At 30.9% G+C, this 6,692-nt stretch overlaps 1 pseudogene; it reads right to left on the bottom strand.

Moving 5' to 3' along the window:
• Window positions 1-5,364: 5,364 nt before the first annotated feature.
• On the bottom strand, window positions 5,365-6,692 carry LOC102881328 (annotated as a pseudogene).

Below are 6,692 nucleotides of genomic sequence, written 5' to 3'. Positions count from 1 at the left end.
GACCTATAGGAGAAAGCACAGTAACAAACCTGAAGAGTGGATTAACAAATATCCAAATTGCGAAGCCAGAATTTGGCTGAAATAGTATGTCATTTCATCGTCAGGGGAAATTTAAAGCAACCTGATAATAACAATGATCCTTTAATTTCCTCTGTTTTATAGGTGAAAACTCCATGGTAAAGGCAGATTAAAAATTTTTTTTAGCATCACAGAGCTCGAAGTGATAGGGCATGGATTTGTTCTCAGATTTTTCTGACTTCAAAAACAACCTGTGAACTTTCAGAAAAATGCCCACAGTTTCTTCCTGATGAGGATCAGTTTTGTGTAATTGCTCCGATCCTTATACAAGTTTTCCATTGTGTGTAAGTTAAAAGTTTAATTACATTGAGAATCCTCAAAAGTGGGAAAGATACTATATTTTTTAAATAAAATGACTGTTCTGTCCTTAGCCATCTATCAACTTTTGCTAACACCCAGCTTTTCCAACTCCTGCTACTACCTCATTGATAGTCAGAAATACTAACTTCATAGCCACCAGCAACTTCAGATGTTATGGACAGAGGGGAGAAAAAAGTAGAAAATAATTTAAGTATGAAAGACATCTGAATACCTGATGTTTCAGCACACCTATGTGTGTCATTTACATCACCTTTATATCACCTTTATTCCTATACAACTTATTTCCCTTTCTTTTAAAAATAATAATAACTATTATTAGTTCATAATTTAGGCTAGTAATACACCCTTTTGAGGTGTATTTTTTTACTTAGGCTAAATTATCTGGATTGAATAAATTTATAACAAAGGAAATGTAAAGGGAGTCAAAATTTTTTTACACATAATTTAAAAGAAAACTTCACAAAACATTATTTCAAAGTTACTTTCCTCAAATTTCTTTACAATTTATTCTTTTAACTAACTTTATTCCTGCTTAGTAATATCATTTTTCCTACATTAGGATTTGTTTCATTTTTCATAACACCTTGAAATTACAAAATACATTCTCATTAAATAGACAAGATTTAGCTTCAATCTCAAGATTAAAATTTCTACAATAACTTCTTGGCATTGGAGACCCAGTTTAAATATATGTATTTTATATTATTACTATTTCATGGTGAATAATGTATTATTGTACTATATTTTAACCTTATTTCAATTTTTGTATATTTGTTTTTCCTCTTAATTTTCCTGTCAATTTTAACACTTTTCTGAATAATACCATGACTTACTCCTTTTGGCTACTGAATAAGCCTGTGAACAAATGTATAAAGAGCTGCAAGAGAAAGTATTAATAGATATTGGAGGGGTTTATGTGAGCATCACTGGGTTCCTTTAAGAACTTTTCTTGGTCTGATTAAGCAAACTCCTCAGAAGAACTCTTTGAGTTGTTGGAAGGATTGTTTTATTAGAAGTTTTTTACTTTTATTTCACAATTATTTTAGATGACTATTTTCCTAGAGAAATCTGAGTAATTTATATTTCTTCATTTCAATAATGATGAGCAGATTCGATTCTCAACATTCCTACCAGTGTTCATAGAAACAAATCAAGTGAAAGGAGACACCATCAAATCACATTTAATCATAACTGGGTTTATGGCGCATTTCAACTAATAACCTCATACTTCTAATTCATTAGCTAGCCATCTACAATTTAAACAAGGGAAAGTAAATAAGTTAATAATTAAATTATGGTATCAAAGCAATATTAATTTTTTATTTATGACATCCCAGGGTAAATCGTTATTACATAAAGTATATGGGCTTTGCAATTAGAGGAATATGAATTAGTAATACAAACGGGCCACTTAATGAATCTCTGACTTTAGATGAGTTAGTTTCTGTGAGCTTCAGCTTTCTCTGCTTAAAACAAAGTTGAAATTTCAAGGGTGATTTTGAGAATAATCTAAATAATATAAATGAAAGTACTCTATAAAATATGTAGTGTGTAATATGCTTTAAGAAGAGCTGTTTTATTTACTTTATTTTTCTTTCAGATGGAATTAATTCTCAACTTTGGGAAATATAGTAATTGTGATATAGCAAAGGCATTATTTATTTCAGTGAAATATATAAAGACTTTTATATTTCAGCTCATTTAGCTCTTATAACATACCTATGAAACTTTTATCTTCATTCCCCAATAAAGAACTGAGACTCAGAGATGTTATGTACTTTAGATATATTTATATAGCTAACAAACTTCAAACATAGTCACAGATTATTTGAAATTAAAATCTGTTCTCTTAAATAAACTACTACATGGCCTATATTCAATTAGGAACACACAAGCATAGAGATTTCAATTTCCTGCCTTTATTTAATAGAGAATGAATTGATATAATATAACAAAATCATCATGCTAAGAGAAATAAGTCAGACAGAAAAAGTCGAGAACCATATGACTTCACTCATATGTGGAATATAAAATTGAAAGCAACAAACGAGCAAGACAAACAAAGACTCGTAGACACAGACAACAGTTTAGCAGTTATCAGAGGAAAATGGAAGATGGAGGGGTGGTAGATAAAGGGTAAAGGGTAAAGGGAGTCAAATATATGGTGACAGGAGATCTAACTTTAGGATGTTGAATACACAATGCAATGTACAGATGATGTATTATTGAATTGTACACTTGAAACCTATATAATTTTATTAATCAATGTCACCCCAATAAATTTAATAAAAAGAAATTAATACATTTAAAAAATAAAACAAAATATACTAACCTTTTTTTTACACTTTTTAATATATGCAGTTACAAAATATAACTCCAATATATACTATTTAATTTGATTAAAAGTTGAGCTAATAAGTAATGAATCAATGATACGATTTGGGAGACTTCCATTGCATTCTATATGCTCGACTTACCTCTGATTTTCATAAAGGCTCGCTAACACTCAGAATGGCTGGAATATAAAAAAAATATTAGCAACTGTCATTGTAATCCAGGGAGATTAGCATTTCTGAAAACATTTCCTCTCATTTAACAATTTTGCCTTATATTGTCAACGTTTTTGTTTTAAGTGCCCCATTTTATCCAGGGGGGATATATTTCTTTGACTATTAAGAGTAAGAAAGGAGCAAATATATAAATGAGAAAAAAATATCAAAAAGTGTTTTAAAATTTTCTGGTATGGTTTCTACATAGATTTTACTTGCACAAGCTACCTAATGTTTTATCTAGTCTCTCTGATGCTGGCTCAAGGGGACTAATTCAGTGAATCAAAATTGCCAGAACAGGAATATATACAACACACTAAGGAATATAAAGGATAATACACACTAGTATTGAAACTGGAAAAAGAAGCTTGGGGGACAGTGTCCAATGAGACAGAAAAATAATAATAACAAGTAAACAACACTAAGTGTGAAGTTTGTTTTCCTGGATATTATTTTTCAGTCATAAGTTAGCAACCAAATATCTTACTTACTAATGCAGATCTCTACCTACTACTCCATGCCATTTTATTTATTTACTTTTAAATTTTATTTATTTATTTTTTATGATGACATTGGTTAATGAAATCTGGTAGGTTTCAGCTGAGCATTTTAACAGCAAGGCATCTACATATTTACACTGTGTGTTCATCTCCCATAGTTATATTTCTTTATGTCACCACATATTTGACCCCTTTTACCCCATCTACCTCCCCGCTCCCTACTTCCCCCCACCCTCTGGTAACCACTAGTCTATTGTCTGTGTCCATGAGTCTCTGTTTATTCTGTTCGTTTCTTGCTTTTAGGTATATATCCCACATATAAGTGATATCATGTGATTTTCAACTTTTTCTATCTGGCTTATTTTGCTTAACATGGTTGTTTCAAGGTTGTTGCAAATGGCAGTATTTCATCTCTTCTTATGGCTGGGTAATATTCCATTGTATATATGTACCACAGCTTCTTTATCTAATCATCTATCGTAGGACACTTTAGTTGCTTCCATGTCCTGGCCACTGTGAATAATGCTGCTATGAATATCAGTGTGCAAATATCTTTTCAGATGTGAGTTTACTCCATTCCATTTAAAAAATCTAGTAATTTATCACATTGTACTAAGTACATTTATTACCTTCATTATTTTTGATCTGACTTCCAACAAGAATTTTTGTTACCATAATACTGCTAATATGTTATTCTCTTTCCCCCCTGCTCAGTTTTGCTCACTAGAAATAGCAGTTGAAGAATTTCTTGTTTTGACTGATTAATGTTGTCATTTATGTGCCAAGTATAATATTAGGAGTTAGTACCCTCTGTGACTAGAGTATAATAATGTAATCATGTCCACATGAGATAAGATGAGTTTAAAAAGCCAGTAAAATTGTGCAGTTCCTTAGTAAAAGTTATGCAAAATTTGCAGGTTCTTACATAGTTTCAAACATGTATAAAACAGAGCAAATACAAGTTTTTTGTTTTGTTTTGTTTTGTTTTAAATCAGGCTATCATATTGGTTGTTATAGTTCAAGACCTCAGGCAAGTTAATCAACTTTTCTGAGCATCAATTTACAAATTTGTAAAAAAAAAAAGGTAATTTTGTCTAATTTGCTGTGAAGATTAAATAAGAGATGGTATAAAACATATCTTGTTTAGCATATGGCACAGAATAAATGCTTTCTATAGAAGAGATATTATTATTTATGAAATTCATATCAAAATTCCGTAAGAGTAATGATGGCTGCCTAAATATTCTTCTTTTACATATTTTTAAAAATAATACAGGTAACTAAGGAGAACTTAGGAGAACAAAAAAATATAGGATATTTTGAACTTCAAATTATTTTAAGTAGGAAAATAAATATCCAAGTCCATTAGATGACTGGGAAGAATTGAACAGATAATAAAGATAGTGTGCAAAAAAACTATGGTTGTTGCAGATACTTAATTTATTTCACATTTCATATAACTTTATGAAAGACACTTATATTAGTAACAAAAAAGAAATTTTAAGATAAGTCGATTAAAAGTGTATACTCCTTTAGCTATTACAGTAAAAAATATTTTTGTTACTCAGAAAAATCAGCAAAATGATTTATGTTCTATAGCCACTGGTTTCTATTCATATGTAAATAAATGATTACATAGAACCTACTACACTGTTTGAAAGGAAGACACAACATAGTCATTGTCAGCTTAAAAAGAAAGCTTAAACAAATGAGCTCAGCATTGCAGTTATCTGTGAGATGGATATAGGAGGATATTGTAAAAGTTACAATTTAATTTTTCCTTTATTGAATCCTCCTAATGATATTCATTCATGTTAATACACACTCTCATTTGTTTCTAGAAAATACTACTTTATGAACCAAGTTTTTGAAAGCTTTCTTTCCTTGCTGGTTCTTCAGGATATTAATAAAAGTGTTCAAAATAGGGCAACTGAAGTGTTGAAAATAGCTACTCCTCTGGTCAATGGTGATTTTTTTTTTTTTACCTGAAGACTTGACATACATGAATATACAGCTTCTATAAGAGATAGAAATGACAATCGTGTGTGAGAAACATGGGGGAAACCTTTTTCCTCTAACTAGCAGATGGAATTCTCAAAATGGTGCTAATGGTGCACATGTAGGACAGAATCACTAATGCCAATGTGAAAAACATAGCAACAAAAGCAGAGTAAAAGCCAATAATTATGTTTATCAACAAGTATCTCAAATGAAAAAGAGTTAAGTGCTCCAAAGAAAAGATAGAGAAGTTGAATGGATAAGAAAACAAGACCTTTACTTATGTTACCAACAAGAGACTCACTTCAGATTGAAAGACACACTCAGACTAAAGGGAAAGGGCTGGAAAGAGATATTGTCTTGATGGACCTAGAGAGTATTGTGCCAAATGAAATCAGATAGAGAAAGACAAATACCACATGATTTCACATACATGTGGAATGTAAAGAACAAAATAACAACAAAAATGGAAACAAACTCATAGATACAGAGAATATTTTGAGGGCTACTGGATGGGAGGGGGAGTTGGGGAGACAGTAAAAAAGGGCAAAGGGATTAAGAAGTAAAAATAGATAGATACAAAATATTCATGTAAATATAAAGTGCAGCATAAGAAAAATAGTCAACAATGTTGTAAAAAATATGTAAGGGGGAAAAGGGCTACCAGATTTAGTGGGGTGACCACTTCATGAGTTATATAGATCTCTCTAATCACTATGCTATACAACTGAAACAAATATATTATTGTATGCCAACTATAATTGAAAAAAAAACTCATTGAATTATACAATGTAAATATGAGCAACTAATTGCCTATTATACTTCAATAAAACTGGGGGAGAAAAAAAATCCAATCATCTTTAAAAGCCATGTATTCAAGCATGAGAGTTGTAAAATAGAGAAATAGTCACAAGAGAAGTGATCAATTACATTGGAAGCACAGAAATCTAACTTGAGGATAAGCATGAGTGGTGGGAAAATATAAGAAATCCTCCGAGCTATGCGCTAAAGAAAAGCAGGGTGCAGATTTTCTTGTTCATGACGGAGGTATAATAAAGAAGCTTGCAAATTGCAACATAACGATCAAAAGACACGGCAGTTAGAAGAAAAAATTTGAGCACATGCATGAAGACGAAGAAAAATAATTGAGCTAAACAATGGTGTAGGAAATGGTTTTGACTTTAGTAATGATTGTCCCCCAAAATGAAAGTTTTAAGAGAGAAACATTTTGGAGGAAAAAATACAT

Source organism: Pteropus alecto, unplaced genomic scaffold (genome assembly GCF_000325575.1).
Source record: "Pteropus alecto unplaced genomic scaffold, ASM32557v1 scaffold839, whole genome shotgun sequence".
Classification (NCBI taxonomy): domain Eukaryota; kingdom Metazoa; phylum Chordata; class Mammalia; order Chiroptera; family Pteropodidae; genus Pteropus; species Pteropus alecto.
Note: the sequence above shows the minus strand (reverse complement) of the source record. Positions and strands in the feature narration are given on the sequence as shown.